Below are 22,439 nucleotides of genomic sequence, written 5' to 3'. Positions count from 1 at the left end.
AAGTGCCTGCGGCACCTCGAAGGGCTGCGGCATCGTCGAAATGCCTGCGGCACTTTTTCAAAATTGGCATAACGTTCAAATTCGGAATTTTCTGGACACATTTTATGTTTTAGCAGATCACATGTCATTTATAAATATAATTTACGACGGCAGAGACGACATCGTTTGGGTCAGCGAAAAGAAATCGAGTGTAAACAGTCACTGATGTGAAAAAACACATTTCATTCCCAACTTATTTGTCCTTACGTTTCTAGGAAATTGATCTTTTGCCACAAATTTTAGCACGGATATGTAGATAAGATACATCTACACCCCGCTACATTCCCCGATTTTTGAAAAAATGCTTCATGCAGTAACAAGATGACAAAAATGACAAAAATCACTCACCAATCTCGCTCGTTTTGTAAACATTGACGAAGTACCTGCGGTACAGGAAGCGAAGTGCCTTCAATCCTCGTCGGCACAGTCAGTACCGCAGGCACTGTTTAGTACCCGTGATACTGTAAATTTATTTACTACTCTATACCTTTATTCTACAGCTAACCAATGCTAATCATGTGATGCTTGTGGTTGTTGAGAGTGCATGTTCATTCAGCACACAGTTGGTAAAGGACAAAAAAAAGAGCACAGAGCATGGAAGGAAGGTAAAATAATTTTAAAAAAGAATGTTTAAATAGAGTTTTGCTTTTTAGCTCATCTGATTTTTTGAAAAAAAATGATGAGTTATTGTCATCACTTGAGCGGTTGTCGGCGTCGGCGTCGGCGTTGCCTGGTTAAGTTTTATGTTTAGGTCAGCTTTTCTCCTAAACTATCAAAGCTATTGCTTTGAAACTTGGAATACTTGTTCACCATCATAAGCTGACCCTGTATAGCAAGAAACATAACTCCATCTTGCTTTTTGCAAGATTTATGGCCCCTTTTGTACTTAGAAAATATCAGATTTCTTGGTTAAGTTTTATGTTTAGGTCAACTTTTCTCCTAAACTATCAAAGCTATTGCTTTGAAACTTGGAATACTTGTTTACCATCATAAGCAGACCCTGTACATCAAGAAACATAACTCCATCTTGCTTTTTGCAAGATTTATTGCCCCTTTTGGACTTAGAAAATCAGTTTTCTTGGTTAAGTTTTATGTTTAGGTCAGCTTTTATCCTAAACTATCAAAGCTATTGCTTTAAAACTTGCAACACTTGTTCACCATCATAAGTTGACCCTGTATAGCAAGAAACATAACTCCGTCCTGCTTTTTGCAAGATTTATGGCCCCCTTTTTGGGCTTAGAAAATATCAGATTTCTTGGTTAAGTTTTATGTTTAGGTCAACTTTTTCTCTTAAACTATCAAAGCTATTGCTTTGAAACTTGCAACACTTGTTCACCATCATAAGCTGACCCTGTACAGCAAGCAACATAACTCCATCCTGCTTTTTGCAATAATTATTGCCCCTTTTGGACTTAGAAAATCATTTTCTTGGTTGAGTATTATGTTTAAGTCAACTTTTCTCATAAACTATCAAAGCTATTGCTTTAAAACTTGCAACAGTTTTTCACCATCATAAGTGGACACTGTACATCAAGAAACATAACTCTATCCTGCTTTTTGCAAGAATGATGGCCCTTTTTAGACTTAGAAAATCATGGGTAGGACAATATTTCTATTACACAAAAAAAATCAGATGAGCGTCAGCACCCGCAAGGCGGTGCTCTTGTTTAGACTTGTATTGGTTGATCAGATTGTTGAGTGATTAGGCGATAAGTATTTTTTTCTGATAAAGCGCAGAGGTCATGTTGTGTTAGGCTTGAACCAGTTTTCTGTAAAATCCATGGTTATTTGCTTAAGGTCTTATGTCTATCTAATTTCATGTGGGTGATATCTTTGACATGCATAAGCAGTATTTTTTATATTTGCCAGTTTTATTTGCCTATAGAGCACAAGCTGCAGTCTGCTAATTCAAAGGTTATGGTCACACTTAAGGGTATCAAAGGGAATACAGCATGTCCAAACTGCAACATTGACATGCATGGATCAGTCTTCATATTATTTCTTGAAGGTCAAGGTCACATTTAGGGGTTAAAGTTCATGTAAGGTCTTGTCAGGGCCATAACTGTTTGCCACAGTGAAATAGTGTTTGGAGTAAGATGCAGGTTTCTATCTCAAAGGTCAAGGTTTCATTAATAAAGAGGTCAAAGGTCATGTTAGATCTTTTCTGAGCTGTAACTTTGACATGCAAGGAGCAGTCTTCTCTGTTAATTGGTAATATAATTGGTATAATATATATTTTTGTCTTAACAAATAAATATTGTGCCCTTTTGGCTTGAAAATTCTAGTTTCATCCTAGATACCAATACTTATATCAAATAATTGTATGAATTCAATAAGAATTCATAAAAAATATAAGGGGAGAAGATTAACTTGTAAATAATCAATTCAGAGTTATGGTTCTTGCATATTGCATTTCTTCTCATTGCCATCTGTCAATATATTCAGTGTAATTGAGTTCTGTTTATTACATTAAAATTGCCATCACACAAAGGGGAGATGAAACTGTATATATCCTAAAATTCAGTTATGGTTCAAGGTCTTTGCTCTATGGACCATAATTCTATTTGTCACATACAAAAGGTAAAATAATTGATTTGTATGGTTTTTGCTGTTTTAATATTTCAATGTACAAGTAGTAGTTTATGTAGGCTATATATTTTGAAGATTTTCAAGAAATTTAATACATGAAACAGTTTGGTTTACTAATAATATTTATATATTTGGATACAGTTACCATTAGAAGGGCCATAACTCAATTATTTTTACATAGCACATGTATATGCTGATTATATGCTCAAGTTTGTTGATAAATAATTTTTGATTTGTTTGGGTCAGGTCATTCAAAAACTATGAAATGGGTTATCTGGAAAGCAAATTGCAAAATTGTAATCTGTCAGAGAAATAAACCAGTATCCTCACAATAAATTAATTGGGGAAAATGTATCAGTGCTTTAAACTAGTGTACCCAGTGTATTCACAATTATTATAGTCGTTGTCTTGATTTGCAATAGATCTGAACCAGTGTGCTCTGAAATATTAATTTTGGAAAAACATTTGAATGTTGTGAACAAATATCTTAATAGATTTAGATATTATTTTGATTTGCACTAGATCTGAACTAGTATCCTCAAAAACTTAATTGGGAAAACCACATCAGGTCTAAACCAGTATTTTCTCAGTATTCAACTTGGTTTACAATAGATTTGAACCAGTATCCTCTAAAAGTTAATTGGGAAAACCATGTCAGGTCTCAACCACTGCTGTTAGTCAACTTGGTTTACGATAGATGTGAACCAGTATCCTTTAAAAGTTAATTGAGGAAAACCATGTCAGGTCTCAACCACTGCTGTTAGTCAACTTGGTTTACGATAGATGTGAACCAGTATCCTTTAAAAGTTAATTGAGGAAAACCATGTCAGGTCTTGACCAATGTCCTCTCAATATTCAAGTTGGTTTACACTATATTTGAACAAGTATCCTCTAAAAGTTAATTGGGAAAACATACCAGGTCTAAACCAGTATGCTCTCAATAGTCAACTTGGTTTACAATAGATTTGAATCGGTATCCCCTAAAAGTTAATTGGGAAAACCATGTCAAGTCTCAACCACTATTCTCTCATTAGACAACTTGCTTTACAATAGATATGAACCACTGTCTTTTAAACGTTAATTGGGAAAACCATGTCAGGTCTTAACCGATGCCCTCTCAATAGTCAAGTTGGTTTACACTATATTTGCTAAGTTAATTAGGAAAAGTATGTCAGGCTCTGAGCTAACCAATATCACTACTTAAAATCATTTACTTGCATATGGTAGGGCTCTGCACAAGTTAATTTCCTTTGAACAATATTGTCTTAACTGGGAACAGATTTAGGAGTTCCAAATCTAAAAAGCCATTGTCATAATTTGAAACAGATTGATTGGTTCTCTGCAACCATTTACTATGATCCTGTTTTGGCACTTATCTTTCTGTATTTCTGTATTAAGTCTAAATAATTAGATTTTGCAAATTGGTTACACTTTATAGCACATTTAAGCCTAATTAAATTGCTCTTAATCTGTTTAGCTTAAATAAAAATATTTTGTGAAAAGTTCAACAACTTAGTAAAATTGGAGGCAGGCTTTTTGCATAATCATACATCTGCTGTTACATTATCTTTTTATGGTTCCACAATTTTCTAAGTTCATTATACTACAATTTTGACCTGGGACTTTATGTTCTTCCTTCCCTTTGCATCCTTCCCTTGCACTGTTCTCCTGCATTGTTCAGCATCCCAGCATGCACCTTGCACTATTCTTGCCACTTCCTCATAAAGTTCCAAGTCAAATTTAGTGTAATGTACCGTCAGATTTTGACTATTTTCATGTTCTCATATAATCGCACTGTTAGTTTCTCCAAAACATCTAGTGTAATTTAAATGAAATGTTCAGCTTGATGTTATGTAATGGAAAACAGTCAGTCTGAGGTCAGTACATCAGATGTCAAGGTCACCAGTATTACACATTAAATGTACTGTAATACTTATTTTGTGTCTCAACAATATTTAAACTTTTAAACTATTCAATGGATTCCATTGAAACCTTTATCAAAAGTCAAGCATAATGAGAAGGTATGTAGAGAGTCAGTTCTGTCTCTCAAAGATTAGGTGACAGACAATGGCACTTTTCCTCCAGATTGTTCATTCAGAAATAACTTTTAAGATTTCAAGGGATTTCAATGAATCATCACAAGGCCCAATTTTGAAAATCCTGGTTACCAAGTTTGGGCTGACAAGCATGGTCAATCTTGGTTGTAGTTCAAATTGATGTTTATTCACTAAATTCATGTTCAGCCCTAGCTTGGGATTGTATTGAGGCAGTTGGTCACTGTATACAGTTTTCTGCCAATGTGGTAACTGAATTTGGTTAGGTTAACCACATCAAATGCGCTTTCAGGTCAATAATTTAGTTGTCACCCAAACATGGTGTGTAGCAAGTTTGAAATTATGAAATAGATATTGCAATGAAACTTGATAGAAAGCTTTTGAAGAGAAGGCTTAAGACTGGGGGTCTCCAGGCCAAATTAGGTCAAGGTCACCATTACTAAAACAGCATATTGTCACCAAACTTAGTGTATAGCAAGTTTATAAGCTTCTACAGTTTTTAGCTCAACTATTCATAGAATAGTAGAGCTATTGGACTCGCCCATGCGTCGGCGTCCGCGTCCCGATTTGGTTAAGGTTTTGTATGTAAGCTGGTATCTCAGTAACCACTTGTGGGAATGGATTGAAACTTCACACACTTATTCACTGTGATAAACTGACCTACACTGCACAGATTCCATAACTCTATTTTGCTTTTTTACAAAATTATGCTGCTTTTTCGTCTTAGAAATTTTTGGTTAAGGTTTTGTATGTAAGCTGGTGTCTCAGTACTTACTAATGGGAATGGATTGAAACTTCACATACTTGTTCACTGTCATGATCTGACATGCACTAAGCAAGTCCCATAACTCTGCTCTTTTTTTTTTCAAAATTATGCCCCTTTTTCGACTTAGAAATTTTTAGTTAAGGTTTTGTATGTAAGCTGGTATCTCAGTACTTAATAATGGGAATGGATTGAAACTTCACATACTTGTTCACTGTCATGATCTGACATGCACTAAGCAAGTCCCATAACTCTACTCTTTTTTTTTCAAAATTATGCCCCTTTTTCGATTTAGCAGCTTTTGGTTAAATTTTTGTATGTAATCTGATATCTCAGTATCCACTAATTGGAATGGATTGAAACTTCACACACTTGTTCACTGTCATGATCTAACATGCACTGTGAAGGTCCCATAACTCTACTTTGCATTTTTACAAAATTATGCCCCTTTTTTTAGCTCACCTGTCACAAAGTGACAAGGTGAGCTTTTGTGATCGCGCGGTGTCCGTCGTCCGTGCGTCCGTAAACTTTTGCTTGTGACCACTCTAGAGGTCACATTTTTTGTGGGATCTTTATGAAAATTGGTCAGAATGTTCATCTTGATGATATCTAGGTCAAGTTCAAAACTGGGTCACGTGCCATCAAAAACTAGGTCAGTAGGTCTAAAAATAGAAAAACCTTGTGACCTCTCTAGAGGCCATATATTCCATAAGATCTTCATGAAAATTGTTCAGAATGTTCATCTTGATGATATCTAGGTCAAATTTGAAACTGGGTCACGTGCCTTCAAAAACTAGGTCAGTAGGTCTAAAAATAGAAAAACCTTGTGACATCTCTAGAGGCCATATATTTCATAAGATCTTCATGAAAATTGGTCAGAACGTTCACCTTGATGATATCTAGGTCAAGTTCGAAACTGGGTCACGTTCCTTCAAAAACTAGGTCTGTAGGTAAAACAATAGAAAAACCTTGTGACCTCTCTAAAGGCCATATTTTTCATGGGATCTGTATGAAAGTTGATCTGAATGTTCATCTTGATAATATCTAGGTCAAGTTTGAAACTGGGTCACGTGCGGTCAAAAACTAGGTCAGTAGGTCTAAAAATAGAAAAACCTTGTGACCTCTCTAGAGGCCATATATTTCATAAGATCTTCATGAAAATTGGTCAGAATGTTCACCTTGATGATATCTAGGTCAAGTTCGAAAGTGGGTCATGTGCCTTCAAAAACTAGGTCAGTAGGTCAAATAATAGAAAAACCTTGTGACCTCTCTAGAGGCCATATTTTTCATGGGATCTGTATGAAAGTTGGTCTGAATGTTCATCTTGATGATACCTAGATCAAGTTCGAAAGTGGGTCACGTGCCATCAAAAACTAGGTCAGTAGATCAAATAATAGAAAAACCTTATGACCTCCTAGAGGCCATGTTTTTCATGGGATCTGTATGAAAGTTGGTCTGAATGTTCAGCTTGATGATATCTAGGTCAAGTTCGAAACAGGGTCATGTGCGGTCAAAAACTAGGTCAGTAGGTCTAAAAATTGGAAAACCATGTGACCTCTCTAGAGGCCATACTTGTGAAAGGATCTCCATAAAAATTGGTCAGAATGTTTATCTTGATGATATCTAGGTCAAGTTTGAAAGTGGGTCACATGCCTTCAAAAAGTAGGTCAGTAGGTCAAATAATGAAAAAATGTTGTGACCTCTCTAGAGGCCACATTTTTCATGGGATCTGTATGAAAGTCGATCTGAATGTTGATCTTGATGATATATAGGTCAAGTTTGAAACTGGGTCAGTAGGTCTAAAATTAGGTCAGTAGGTCTAAAATTAGAAAAATCTTTTGACCTCCCTAGAGGCCATATTTTTCAATGGATCTTCATAAAAATTGATCTGAATGTTCAACTTGATGATATCTAGGTCAGTTTAGAAACTGGGTCACGTGCAGTCAAAAACTAGGCCAGTATGTATAAAAATAGAAAAACCTTGTGACCTCTCTAGAGGCCATATTTTTCATGAGATCTTCATGAAAATTAGTGAGAATTTTCACTTTGATGATATCTAGGTAAAGTTCAAAACAGGGTCACGTACCTTTGAAAACTAGGTCAATAGGTCAAATAATAGAAAAACCTTGTGATCTCTCTAGAGACCATATTTTTCAATGGATCTTTATGGAAATTGGTCAGCATTTTTATCTTGATAATATCTAGGTCAAGTTCAAAACTGGGTCACATGAGCTCAAAAACTAGGTCACTGTGTCAAAAACTGGGTCATGTGGGAAGAGGTGAGCGATTCAGGACCATCATGGTCCTCTTGTTGACTTAGCAGTTTTTGGTTAAGTTTTTGTATGTAAGCTGGTATCTCAGTATCCACACATTGGAAAGGATCGAAACTTCACACACATGTTAACTGTCATGATATGACATGCAATACAGAGGTTCAATACATTTACTTTGCATTTTACCAAATTATGCCCCTTTTTCAACTTTTGTATTAATTCAATTGACAAGGCTGTTGTATAGTCCAGCGTTGCTGTCCTCCGACAGCTCTTGTTATTAAAGGCTACTGAAATTGGGTCACTGGTACTAAAAGTAGAAAACAGCTTCTCGTCAATAATTACCCATGATAAACTGGTAAAGAGGTACTGGTTAAAGATTTATGAATAAACCAAAGTGTTAGAATCATTTATTTTTGGCTTCAAGTTACAAGAATATCATTTAAAAGGGATTGGATTCTTCAAATAGCATGAAATGAAAGGGCTCTAGTGATACTAGACTATTAAATACTTTTTGTCAAATTTCTTTAATACATACAATACATCAGTAGCGGGGGAAGTGCTTCTGATTCAGGTTTAAATTGCATTTACGGACAATGTCATTCATTTTGGAGGCATTTGTAATCTTTCAACTGCTTTTATAGCTGATCTGGGAAAATTGTAAAGAAACATGTGTATGTTAGGTAATGTATTTTTTGTTTTCAATATTAGATGATTAACTAGAAAATCAATACACTTTTGACCTAAATGCCACCAATCTTTCAAAAACACTGAAAAAAGTCATTGAAAAGGGAAATAGGTGGAATGTCTGCTGGTTCATGTAACTGCATTTAAAGACACCATTCTTTTCTAGGTCAGTATGTGAACTGTATTACTGGTCATTTTTCAGCTGATAAACACAATTTAAAAAAGTTAAATTTCTCCTGAATTGAGTCAAACATTCTCATAGTGTTGATCATCTTTCAAAAATACTTGCAGCTGGCTATGGATTAATGTCAGAACAGTTTCAGTGTCAAACAATTTTGACGTGAATCTTAGCTGTTTGTGATATCATAGGACTGGGTTAAGAAATATTGGCTGCTGACTAATATTGAACTACTGTATTTCAGGATTTAGAGATTGGTCTGTTTACCATTGGCCTACCAACCCTATTTACCACATACAAATGTATTCAAAATTTGTTCAAGATAGTTTTCATACAACTTAGAAAAAAATCTGTCCTATCTGCCTTATACTTGTATGTTATTAGATATTCAGGAAGTAATAGATTAAATTTTAGGATGTATACAGATTTTTTTAAAGTTTTATGCAAAGGGGATAATAAGGGGAAAAGGCATATTTTTGTTAATGTTTGCTTTAAGAACTTACTTTATTTTGAATGGGATTTCTTTCACAGACATTGCATGATTCTTAAATTTGTAGGTCATGAATACTTTTCTTTAGAACTACTTTTTGATAATTTAACAGATATATAAAATAAATTGGTACAATTACACCTTTCTTTCATGATTTTTATTTTTATGAAATTCAAAGCATAAAATTAAAGAAATTCAAAGCATATATTATTTGTAAGACAGATTCCTTTCAGCAACAACTGAAGGATTTTTTAATATAGAACAGTTTTGATAGAGCATTTCTGTATTTGCAGTGAAAGTGTTAACTTTGTTTGAAAGTTTTTGAAAAATTAAAATCTTAACATTTTTTGAAAACTTAAAATACATTGAGCAAAATTATAGCTGAGTCCAGCACTGACATAAGCAAAGCAAATGTTCAGGTCTTCACTTCCCTAAATGTTACATCTTAGTCTGCTAACTTCGGCAATATTCATCAATGTGGTTCAGTTTGTACTATGAAATAGAGACCAACATTTAACTAATTTGTGCTTGTAAATTTAGAGCTAAAAATAAAAGTATGACTTTCAATAAAATTCTAGGATTGGCTTTGCTCATAAATTTTTGTCATAATGATTGGGGAATGTTTTTTAAGTCCTATCAATTCAAGGTCAAGGTAACTACATTGTGGTATGGTGAGATCAAAGGCCGCACAGGCACCATTTTACTATGTGTGCTGTTTTTTCTTTTTTTCCAATTTGAAAATTTTTCAAGAAATTGACACACAGTTTACCAAAGTAATGTTGGTGCAGCATTAGATATCTTTATATAGCTTAGCAAAATTGTTTGCGTTCTGCACCAGTCAAGTTTGTTCATTTTGGGGTCAAGTTTACACTTTGAAAGGTCAAGGTAAAGGTCATATAGGCAGTATTTCAGGTCAAATTTGAAGTTTTATGGAAATATTTTCAAATAACTTGGGAGACATGCATATTTCATAAGTTACAGAATTTGCAGTTCAAATGTAATGAAAAGTGTATGTGGTGAAAACTCACAGGAAAAGATTGAATTTAGCTTAAACATTACAGTTTGTCTTGATACAAGATAATATTATGATATGAGAATAACCATTTTAGTGCAGATTTAAATACTTTACAACATAAAGAAAATACATAAGAGGTCAACTTTGTATCAAACTTTGACAGCTCAAGTATATGCTTAAAAATTGGAAAAAATGTATATGAACATCCTGTGGAAACCTACTAGCATACTTGGTACAAATGAGATAAGTTTTGAGAGGTAATGAAATGTGCTATACCTCTCATGCACCCTTAGCATTAGCATAAGCACTGGTTACTGTAAGTAGTTTTTCATATATTTTGTCGAATTTGAGTGAAATATCTATTGATTGATCACATGAATTATTGATTGTGCTATTTTGAAAAAAGCTCTGTATTTAAAGACTGAAAGATAAGATCAATTTTCTTTATTCCACTCTATTGCTTTTCTATCAATGCAGCTTGTTCGCTGTGCTTGTATCTGCATTTAGCTAACTTTCCCATCTAACTTCTTTTCCTATCTTATTTCACTATGATATACACCTTTCTAGCTAGCTATCCCATGGTGTTCCCCCATGATGCTACTAGGGTATATATTTCTTCCTGCTAACATTTAGCTAACTTTCCCATCTAACTTCTTTTCCTATCTTATTTCACTATGATATACACCTTTCTAGCTAGCTATCCCATGGCGTTCCCCCATGATGCTACTAGGGTATACATTTCTTCCTGCTAACATTTAGCTAACTTTCCCATCTAACTCCTTTTCCTATCTTATTTCACTATGATATACACCTAACTCTAGCCAGCTATCCCATGGTGCTGTCTCCATGATGCTACTAGGGTATATGTCTTCAAGCTAACTATAATATCCACAACTATTATATCCACATAACTCTAGCTAGCTATCCCATGGTGTCCCTCCATGATGTTAATATGGTATATGTTTCTTCCTTGTAACTACCATTAGGACCCATATTATATCCATTTAAGCTCTCACATGTGCTGCCAGGTTGTATATTTCATCCACCAAGCTAGCCGAAGCTGCTACCGAGAGAGATGCTGCATACTGCCAGCCAGCCCATGTTTCTTCTAGGGAGCATTTAACATTCTTTGCTTCTTATAGCCTACCCTATATGTTCCTATAAGCTCATCTATCCAATAGGGTCTTATTGGTAGTTCTTTACATTACATCTAACTAGCTTTCTTGTGTGCTACCAGGCTGTATATTTCATCCATCAGACTAGCCAAAGCTGCTACCTTAATATGTATGGTTGTATACAGCAAGCTAGCTTTCATTTCTTCTTACAGGCTGTATAACCTCCAGTCATCTACCTGTTGCTCTTGACCGAAGTCTTTCAGTCTTTCAGTATTTAGCAACTTCTGATTGCAAAAATGTTTAAACTAGAAGATTATAAGTTAATCATTTTGGAAATATTGGACCTATCAAGTTAATATTAAAGTAACACATACAATTTAGGCCTACCACAGAAAGTAATTCAAAACAATTAAGCTTGTATGATTTTTCCATGTTTGATAGAATCCTTTTTTTTTAGTAAATGTAAGAAAACAAAACTTGAAGAATTTAAAATCTGCATCATAATGGTTGTTTTCTAAAACTTGTTTGAGAGCATTATTTTCAGTTATTTAAAAATGAAACTTTACAAGTGATTATATTATAGGGTTATAAAAATAGATGATAGCATCAAATCCCGTAACGCTGACATTCATTTTAGCCAAATTGCCAAATTACGCTTCCCCACTCTCTTTTTGGACTAAGTAAATCCTGGTTAAAGTTTTGCATTCAACTCTGTAGGTATTTTAAAAATTAGGGTAATATTCCTGATTCAAATAGTAGAGCATTAATGTCTTAGGGACATCTCTTGTTCTTTGATCTCGTGCATACCGGATATTTCTAGGTCATTTCTGATAATTTGCTAGTCATGACCAGTTTTCTAGAGTAATTGCCCTTGAAAAAATCAAAATTGCAAAATTTAAATCTATTTAGAAGAGTATTATATAGAAAATATAGATTAATTTGAAGGGTATATATTGTGACTTCTACACTACTGTTATCTCTGGCTTTGTTTGACAAGGTTCACTTAAGTGAAGTGTTGGTTGCTATTTCTTAGTATTTGTACTATACTCTCAATGGCTGATGTTTAAAAGCAAGCAAGGTATGAACTTCAGTTGATTCATTTTGGTTAATGGTGCATTTCATTTAAACAGGGTTCATTAATACTGACTAGGTTACCGGGTTACTAGGCCAAGAAAAAAATTAAGAAGAAAGTTTCTGTATGAATTAAGGCTTTAATTGGTAATAGTTTACTTTATGAATCAAATTTACTGAAATGAATTATGTTTTTAAATTCATTGGCATTTGCAATGCCTGTTTGAGGAATATTTTTTTTTAAGGTAAATTGGCAAGGTCTAAAGTTGATATAATATGGAAAGTTAAGTGGCAAGGTGAATGAGAAGAATGGATCCAAGAGTTGATCTTAACTTTCTTCAACATTTAATCCTATGGGCAACTTTTTGGAAAGCCAATTAAAATTTTAAGATATTTGTAATTAGAGTATTTTGTTCAAAGTTGTTAAAAAACTCACCAGGGTTACATATTACATATCCTAGAATGTTTGTGATAAGATTTTTGGCAACATCATTTTTGTAAAAGAGTTATGGACCTTGTACAATCTTACAGAACATAATACACTGAGTACAAATTGTTGCAAGACAGTAATTGGCAAGATTGATTCAATAACCCGTAAGTCATTGGCTCTTGAGTAATGTCTTAATAGTGTAATTTCATATTGTTTTCCTGTCCTATTAATAGGAAACCAAATCAAATGATATTTTTAAAGAATCAGATACAGAGTGCAGTGTATTACTTTGTCACCCAAGCTATAATCTAGGCCAATCGTAAAAAAAATCCATGTTAGCACCATAGAGGAAACATCTACCTATCTTGCAGAAAGCCTGTCAGAAATGAAGTCAATATACAAGCTTGGTTATCTTGGGTAAAAAAAAAAAATACTTAAAAATGGTATTGGATAGAAATCCCATGTAAATGCAATAGTAGAGATATTTTCTACCGGTCTAAAGGTCAAAATAGAAACTTGGTTATTTTTGGAATTGAATTAAATTTATGTTCATCTTGGTCATCTTGTGTTTAAAGTCACCAGGTATTATGTAAAGTGGAAGGTTCAGTTGGAAACTAAACCATTTGAGGTCAAAAACTAGATCACAGAAAAACCTTGGTTACACTCTAGTTATATTACCTTCTAGATGTAAAGCATGGTCAGGCAATCTAGCACTATTGTGACCTACTTAGGTTTTATAAATTTAATCAGAAGTTTTAAACAATTTTGGTGTAAGTTTCAGTTTGAATACTTCTAAACTTGATGTTGCATTTAGTTATGGTTTGATAGGGTATGGACTTTTTTTTTTTTACTTTTAAGACGGTAGGAGTGAGCTTTTTTCCTTTTGTTTTATTTTTCTGCCAATCTTCCAGACTGCTGAGGAGGAGATGCTGCTTCAAAAGATTGGCAAAGTTGCATTTTGTTACAGCTGCCAAGGCCTGACAGATCCCTTTACTATTGATCAAGACATACTAGCGTGACCATCGAGGACAATCCGGTGCCTATATGTCCGCAAGATTTTTACGTTGGAGTAGCTTGTTCTACAATTCTGTACCGGCAGTGTTTAGATGAAGGTTATTCCTTTGTTTTGAGAGATGGGAATCGGGGATTGTGAGGATTTTAAATTCTTTCAGGTACACAGCCTGCCAGTGACAACTGACTGTGTGTCCCGTCCATACATACAGTGGGCAGGATTTTCTTTCAGTGTCAAGACCTGCCTAGGACAACCTTTATGAGGTGGGCAGGATTTCATCTTTTCCAGATCCAAGGTCTGCCTAAGACTGCAGAAGATACAGAAGCAGCAGAATATTTCTTTCAGGTTTTAAGGCCTTGAAGATCCCTTAACTGTTGATCAAGACTGCTATCGTGACTATCGAGGACCCGGTGCCTATATGTCCGCAAGATATAAGCGTGTGGGGGTGACTGATCTGCAATCCTTGCCGATGGGTTGCTAGATGATAGTTGTTCCTTTGTTGAGTGAGACGGAAATCAGGGATTGCAAGGATTTCTTATTCATTTCAGGTCAATACCCTGCCTATGTCTTCTAATGCATGTTTTACTTGGACGGAACATACATTGGGCAGGTTTTGTATTTTTTTCAGGTTCAAGGCCTGCCAGGACCGGGCAGGATTTTTTCTCTTTCAGATTTCTGTGAATGTTTGCCTTCCTCTACCAGGACAGGCCAGTCTGTCAGAATTGTTTTCATGTAGCTCACTTCTGCAATATTGAATTCTTTCCTTATTTAAGCAAACATAACATAAAATAATTTTGCATTTTTTTTCCTGTTTTGGCTTACTTAATTTCAGGCTTGAGAGCTAAGACTTTCATTATTTCCATGCATGGAAACTGAAAAGATGAGGGTCATTGTGTAGAGATCCAGGCACTTTATTCCCAAGATGATGTGAAATGGTGCAAAGTGTTGTGTATGTCTTTTGCCTTCACTCTCTACTAGACCACTACTGCATGGATCTTCAGATCTTCAATTAGTACTGCTGGTAAGTATATTTTCTTTAAATTTACTGAATTCAACAATTTCCTTAAATGGATTTGTGGGGCCTCCGTGGTTGAGTGATTAAGGTTGCTGACTTCAAATCACTTGCCCCTCATCGATGTGGGTTCGAGCCTCACTCGGGGCGCTGAATTCTTCATGTGAGGAAGCCATCCAGCTGGCTTACGGAAGGTTGGTGGTTCTTTGTTTGTTTTGGGTTTAACGCCGTTTTTCAACAGTATTTCAGTCATGTAATGGCGGGCAGTTAACCTAACCAGTGTTCCTGGATTCTGTACCAGTACAAACCTGTTCTCCGCAAGTAACTGCCAACTTTCCCACATTATCAGAGGTGGAGGACGAATGATTTCAGACACGATGTCTTTTATCAAATCGTCATGGAGAACATACTCCCCGCCCAGGGATCGAACTCGCGACCCCATGATCCATAGACCAACACTCTCCCTACTGAGCTAAGCAGGCGGACCGTTGGTGGTTCTACCCGGGTGCCCGCTTGTGATGAAATAATGCATGGAGGGGCACCTGGGGTCTTCCTCCATGATCAAAGCTAGAAAGTCGCCATTATGATCTATAATTGTGTCGGTGCGATGTTAAACCAAAAAAAAAAAAAGTAACGGATTTGTCCGTTATTCAGTTTGAGCAATACCATTTATTAGTCCCCTGCAGGTTGAAAACCACGGAGGCCCCACAAATCCATTTAAGGAAATTTAATTTTGAGGTGTATTTTGACCTATCTCTACCTCAGGTAAGGATTTTTGTGGGGACTATAGGACTGCACTTTTCCATCCGTCATTTCGTCCATCCGCAATTTCTTGTCCGGTCCTTTAAACTCTCATCCATGAGGGGATTTTAATATTACTTGCCACAAATGTTTCCCCTGATGAGACAATCTGTCATGCGCAAACCCTGGACCCTTAGCTGAAAGGTCAAAGTCACAATTGGAGGTCAAAGGTCAACAGGGCTTTTTTCCTGTCCGGTCCATAACTCTGCCATCCATGAAGGGTTTTTAATATTATTTGGTACCAGTATACCTCATAATAAGATTATGTGTCATGCACAACTTTCAGACCCTTAGCTCAAAGGTCAAGATCACACTTGGCAGTCGGATGTTAACTTGGCACAATTGTACACCATCATGAGTGTCATACACAGGTCCCTTCATTAGAATTACTTCCCTTTGTTGTTACTATAAATAGCTTATATTGTAACTTTTTCAGTTCTAGTCATCGGGAAAAATCGAGACCACTTTTCTGTTGTACAACATGTATGTTACATCCAATTTTGAGGTGTATTTTGACCTATCTCTACCTCAGGTAAGGATTTTTGTGTGGACTTAGAATTTTTATTTGATTTTTAGCTCACCTGGGCACAAAGTGCTTAAGGTGAGCTTTTGTGATCACCCTGTGTCCGTCATCATCCGTCGTCAGTTGTCCGTCCGTCGTCATCAACAATTTGACTGTTAACACTCTAGAGGTCACAATTTTGGCCCAATCTTAATGAAACTTGGTCAGAATGTTACCCTAAATAAAATCTTGGACAAGTTTGATATTGGGTCATCTCGGGTTAAAAACTAGGTCACCAGGTCAAATAAAAGGAAAAGCTTGTTAACACCCTAAAGGTCACATATTTGGTTCAATCTTAATGAAACTTGGTCAGAATGTTACCCTCAATAAAATCTTGGACGAATTTAATATCGGGTTATCTGGGGCCAAAAACTAGGTCACCAGGTCAAATCAAAAGAAAGGCTTGTTAACACCCCAGAGGTCACAATTTGGGCCCAATCTTGATAAACTTGGTCAGAATGTTACTGTCAACAAAGTCTTGGAAAAATTTGATATTTTGTCATCCGGGATCAAAAACTAGGTCACCAGGTCAAATCAAAAGAAAAACTTGTTAACACTGTAGAAGGCCACATTTAAGACTGTATCTTCATGAAACTTGGTCAGAATGTTAATCTTGATTATCTCTAGGTCAAGTTCAAATCTGGGTCAGATGGGGTCAATAACAAGGTCACTAGGTTATTTCAAAGGAAAAGCTTGTTAACACTCTAGAAGCCACATTTGTAACTGTATCTTCATGAAACTTAGTCAGAATGTTAATCTTGATGATCTTTAGGTCAAGTTCGAATACTGGTCATGTTGGATCAAAAACTAGGTCACAAGGTCAAATCAAAGGAAAAGCTAGTATGTCTCCCCCAGGAGACATATTGTTTTTGTCCTGTCCATCCGTCCGTCCGTCCCACTTCATTTCCGAGCAATAACTGGAGAACCATTTGACCTAGAACCTTCAAACTTCATACGGTTGTAGGGCTGCTGGAGTAGACGACCCCTATTGATTTTTGGGTCACTCTGTCAAAGGTCAAGGTCACAGGGGCCTGAACATTGAAAATCATTTCCGATCAATAACTAGAGAACCACTTGACCCAGAATGTTGAAACTTCATAGGATGATTGGTCATGAAGAGTAGATGACCCCTATTGATTTTGGAGTCACTCCGTCAAAGGTCAAGGTCACAGGGGCCTGAACATTGAAAACCATTTCTGATCAATAACTAGAGAAGCACTTGACCCAGAGTGTTGAAACTTCATAGGATGATTGTACATGCAAAGTAGATGACCTCTATCGATTTTGGGGTCACTCCATTAAAGGTCAAGGTTACAGGGGCCTGAACCATGGTTCCCACAGGCCATGAAAAGTCCTTGAATTTGACGCCTACTCCTTGAAAACTACTTGAATTTTGTAACAGTCAGAAACTACTTGAAAACTACTTGAATTTAGGAAAAAACGTACAAAAGATGGCAAATAGTCCTTAAATTCGTCGGATGCGAAGTGAAAACGGACAAACATTATAAACGGACCAAAATAAACTAAAAAAACGACGAAAAAAAACAACCGTTACCGCCATTAGGGCCTGCCACGGAGTCGGCGATGGTACGGTACATTACTGTACTTTACGGGTTTTATGCTATTTCAAGTTATTTTCGCACTGTGTAATTTATCCGCGATGCGAGGTCATTTTTCCAGGAAGAAAAACATGAGTTCTAAAAAGTACAATTGTGTCTTTTCGCAGAAGTGGCTTACTGATGACAATTATAAACATTGGCTACGGGAATTCAAAGGCGAAAAACGAAAATGCCTTTGTGTTTTTTGTGACAAGATAATCGACATCGCTGCTATGGGAGAAAGTGCATTAAATTTTAAAATCACATTCCAAAAGCGAAAAACATAAAAACAGCTCTGCCATGAGAAGTTGACTGAAACAATTGATGCCTTCGCTCCTAAGCATGTAAGAGAGTCAACACAGGATATAAATAGTAACGACTTGACAATACCGCCCCCGCCCCCACCTACTGTGAAAACTGTGCCAAAATCGTTTAATTTTGTCCTAAATTGGATTTAAATTGGATTTTTCATGTCTCAGCAACAGTGACATTGCGCCCATTTTAGTCCTTGAAAATGGAGGAAAACTACTTGAAAACTCCTTGAAAACTACTTGAATTTTTTTTGGGAATGTCTGTATGAACCATGTGAACATTGAAAACCATTTCCGGTCAGTAACTTGAGAACAACTTGACCCACAATGTTGAAACTTAATAGGATGATTGGTCATAAAGAGTAAATGACCCCTAACGATTTTGGGGTCACTCTGTGAAAGGTCAAGGTCACAGGGGCCCGCACATTGAAAATTATTTCCAGTCAGTAACTTGAGAACCACTTGACCCAGAATGATGAAACTTCGTAGGATGATTGGTCATGCAGAGTAGATGAACCCTAACGATTTTAGGGTCACTCTGTTAAAGGTCAAGGCCACAGGGGCCTGAACATGGAAAACCATTTCCAATCAATAACTTAAGAACCTCTCGACCCAGAATGTTGAAACTTCGTAGGATGATTGTTCATGCAGAGTAAATGACCCTTATTGTTTTTGGGGTCACTCCGTTAAAGGTCAAGGTCACAGGGGCCTGAACATTGATAACCAGTTCCGATCAATAACTTGAGAACCACTTGACCCAGAATGTTGAAACTTCATAGGATGATTGAACATGCAGAGTAGATGACCCCTATTGATTTTGGAGTCAGTCTATTAAAGGTCAAGGTCACAGTGGCCTGTTCATGTAAAATCATTTTTTGGAAATAACTTGAGAACCACTTGACCTACAATGTTGAAACTTAATAGGATGATTGGACATGCAGAGTACATGACCCCTATTTATTTTGAGGTCACTTGATCAAAGGTCAGGGTCACAGGAGCCTGAACAGTGACTTGAGAACCACTAGGCCACGAGTGTTGAAATTTAGCGGGATGACTGGACATGCCAAGTAGATGATCCCTATTGCAGCCAGCCATCAGTGTCTCTTTGACTTTCGCTCCTGACCCCTATTGACTTCTTGCCTATAGGACTTTGCATTGGGGGAGACATGCGCTTTTTTACAAAAGCATTTTCTAGTTTACACTGTAGAGGCCACATTTATGACCGTATCTTAATGAAACTTGGTCAGGATGTTAAGCTTGATTACCTATAGGTCAAGTTCAAATCTGGGTCAGGTGGGGTCGAAAACTAGGTCACTGTCATTCAAAGGAAAAGCTTGTTAACATTCTAGAGGTCACATTTATGACTGTATCTTCATGAAACTTGGTCAGAATGTTAATCTTGGTGATCTTTAGGTCAAGTTCGAATCTTGGTCATGTGGGTCAAAAATTAGGTCACAGAGTCAAATCAAAGGAATAGCTATTTAACACTTTAGAGGCCACATTTATGACCATATCTTAATGAAACATGGTCAGAATGTTAATTTTGATGATCTTTAGGTCAATAGGTCAGGTGAGCGATACAGGGTCTTCATGGCCCTCTTGTTTTTAGATTTACGTTCCTTTGTTGTTACTTTAAATGACTTATATTGTAACTTTTTGCAGTCTCTTTTTAGCTCACATGTCACAAAGTGACAAGGTGAGCTTTTGTGATTGCTCAGCGTCCGTCGTCCGTCCGTGCGTCCGTAAACTTTTGCTTGTTACTACTCTAGGTCACATTTTTCATGGGATCTTTATGAAAGTTAGTCAGAATGTTCATCTTGATGATATCTAGGTCAAGTTCAAAACTAGGTCAGTAGGTCTAAAAATAGAAAAACCTTGTGACCTCTCTAGAGGCCATACTTTTCAATGGATCTTCATGAAATTTAGTCAGAATATTTACCTTGATGATATCTAGGTCAGGTTTGAAACTGGGTCACATGCCTTCAAAAACTAGGTCAGTAGGTCAAATAATAAAAAAAACCTTATGACCTCGCTAGAGGCCATGTTTTTCATGGGATCTGTATGAAAGTTGGTCTGAATGTTCATCTTGATGATATCTAGGTCAAGTTTGAAACTGGGTCAACTGCAGACAAAAACTAGGTCAGTAGGTCTAAAAATAGAGAAACCTTGTGACCTCTCTAGAGGCCATACTTTTGAATGGATCTTCATGAAAATTGGTCAGAATGTTCACCTTGATAATATCTAGGTCAAGTTCAAAACTGGGTCACGTGCCTTCAATAACTAGGTCAGTAGGTCAAATAATAAAAAACCTTGTGACCTCTCTAGAGGCCATATTTTTCATGGGATCTTATGAAAGTTGGTCTGAATGTTCATCTTGATGATATCTAGGTCAAATTCCAAACTGGGTCAACTGTGGTCAAAAACTAGGTCAGTAGGTCTAAAAATAGAAAAACCTTTTGACATCTCTAGAGGCCATATTTTTCAATGGATCTTCATGAAAATTGGTGAGAATGTTCATCTTGATGATATCTAGGTAAAGTTTGAAACTGGGTCATGTGCGGTCAAAAACTAGGTGAGTAGATATAAAAATAGAAAAACCTTGTGACCTCTCTAGAGGCCATATTTTTCATAAGATTTTCATGAAAATTGGTGAGAATGTTCATCTTGATGATATCTAGGTCAGGTTGAAACTGGGTCACGTGCCTTCAAAAACTAGGTCATTAGGTCAAATAATAGAAAAACCTTGTGACTTCTCTAGAGGCCATATTTTTCAATGGATCTTCATGAAATTTGGTCAGAATTTTTATCTTGATGATATCTAGGTCAAGTTTAAAACTGGGTCACATGAGCTCAAAAACTAGGTCACTATGTCAAATAATAGAAAAAACGACGTCATACTCAGTTCAAAATTGGGTCATGTGGGGACAGGTGAGCGATTCAGGACCATCATGGTCCTCTTGTTTTATTTGGCATAAATGTGAGTGTCATGTACAACTCCCAGTCCTTTTGACAGCTGGAGGGCTTGACATATTGCCCGTGGGTATCTAGTTTTTAAGATTAACTTTCCTTAAGTTGTCACTATAAATAAGTTATATTGTAACTTTTTTTATAATTGACCATTGGGAAAAAACAAGATCACTTTTCTGTGGTACAACATAATGTTACTTTCAAATTTTAGGTGTATTTTAAGGTGTCTCTGCCTGGTAAGGAGTTTTTTGTGGATTCAGAAAAACAAAAGAATTACAATAATTACTACACAACCACAGAATTAAAATTTGCAAATAGAGGTGCTAGTATAAAGAAATTTGCTATGACGGGCGTACATTCTGACATTCTGGCACTCTTGTTTTTTTTGTTTTGTTTTTTTTACTATAAATAACGTATATGATAGATCTACCTTTTTGATAATTGGCCAAACTATATGTTTTTATACATACAAATTTTAATCCAAGTGTTTTGTTATAACATATTGTATATATAGTACAATACTGTTTATACATTATTGACAGATATCAGTTCATTATGTTATACATGTACTGCAGTAGAGAAAATTAGTTGCCTTCCAGTAGGGGACTTTGTATTGCATGGCAATACTTCATTCGCTTGTTAACTGAAAATTAACTGACTGAATAGTGAACAGTGCAGACCTTGATCAAACTGTGAGGATGTGTAGGCTGATCTTGGTCTGCACTAGCTGCAAAGGCACTATCACTTGCTGCCAGCAGGCTAAAGGTTAAGGTTATATGTGTATTTGTTGTTTGATTTTGAAATTAGATAATATTACTTATATTAAATTCTTTTATTGTATCTGAGGTTAAATGATTCTTCTTGTTTGATGTATCTTGTAGGAACTGTGATGACACTGAGGAAATATTCTGCAGTCTTCAACATGGTTACGCACATAGCAATTGCTGTACAGTGTAATGCCAGCTTGTATGTTTTTCTAAGAAAGTGACAAGGTGTGTCACGGTGGAAGCTGTGCATCTGGACAGGTAAGGTTCTTTTTTAGAAAATTATTACTTTGGCTTGATTTTTTATATTTACAATACAGATTCTCAAAAACAGTTTGATACTTTTTTTCAGCTTCAGTGGCAACCATTAAAATTTAAAAATGATGCCTTTGTTTTTGCAATACTTTAATTCTTGCCAGTTTATCTGTAGGCATCCTGTGAATTTGTTATTATTACATTTAATAGTGTATAATCTTAAGCAGCCTTTAGGAACTTTGTGTCAACTTCCAGCAAAATCTTAAGCAAAAGTATAGCTGTTTGGAAATTTTGACAAAGTCCTGCCATATTATCACATAGAAATTTTAGTGAAGGTTTTATATGGGACTTTGAAGCAGGTTTGTCACTTTCAGCTATTATTGTACTGAATGACATGTGATTTTCTTAAAATTGAATGTGAATAGGAGTCAGTAAAAGGATAGGGTTATTTATCTT

The 22,439-nt window shown here is 36.0% G+C and overlaps 1 long non-coding RNA gene across 3 annotated transcripts in view; it reads left to right on the top strand.

Moving 5' to 3' along the window:
• The window catches only part of LOC123552004 (uncharacterized), a 60,187-nt gene that overhangs the window by 26,489 nt on the left and 11,259 nt on the right, over positions 1-22,439 (top strand). For 2 of the 3 annotated variants that reach the window (XR_008370654.1, XR_008370652.1), the window contains exons 3-6: positions 540-644; positions 14,546-14,734; positions 15,963-16,058; positions 21,846-21,989. This is a non-coding gene — a long non-coding RNA (uncharacterized LOC123552004). The remainder of the gene's footprint in view (positions 1-539; positions 645-14,545; positions 14,735-15,962; positions 16,059-21,845; positions 21,990-22,439) is intronic. The other variant, XR_008370653.1, reaches the window with a different exon arrangement.

The sequence above is a fragment of the Mercenaria mercenaria genome, chromosome 4, assembly GCF_021730395.1.
Source record: "Mercenaria mercenaria strain notata chromosome 4, MADL_Memer_1, whole genome shotgun sequence".
Classification (NCBI taxonomy): domain Eukaryota; kingdom Metazoa; phylum Mollusca; class Bivalvia; order Venerida; family Veneridae; genus Mercenaria; species Mercenaria mercenaria.
The sequence above is the reverse complement of the archived record's forward strand: the minus strand, read 5'-3'. Positions and strand labels throughout refer to the sequence as shown.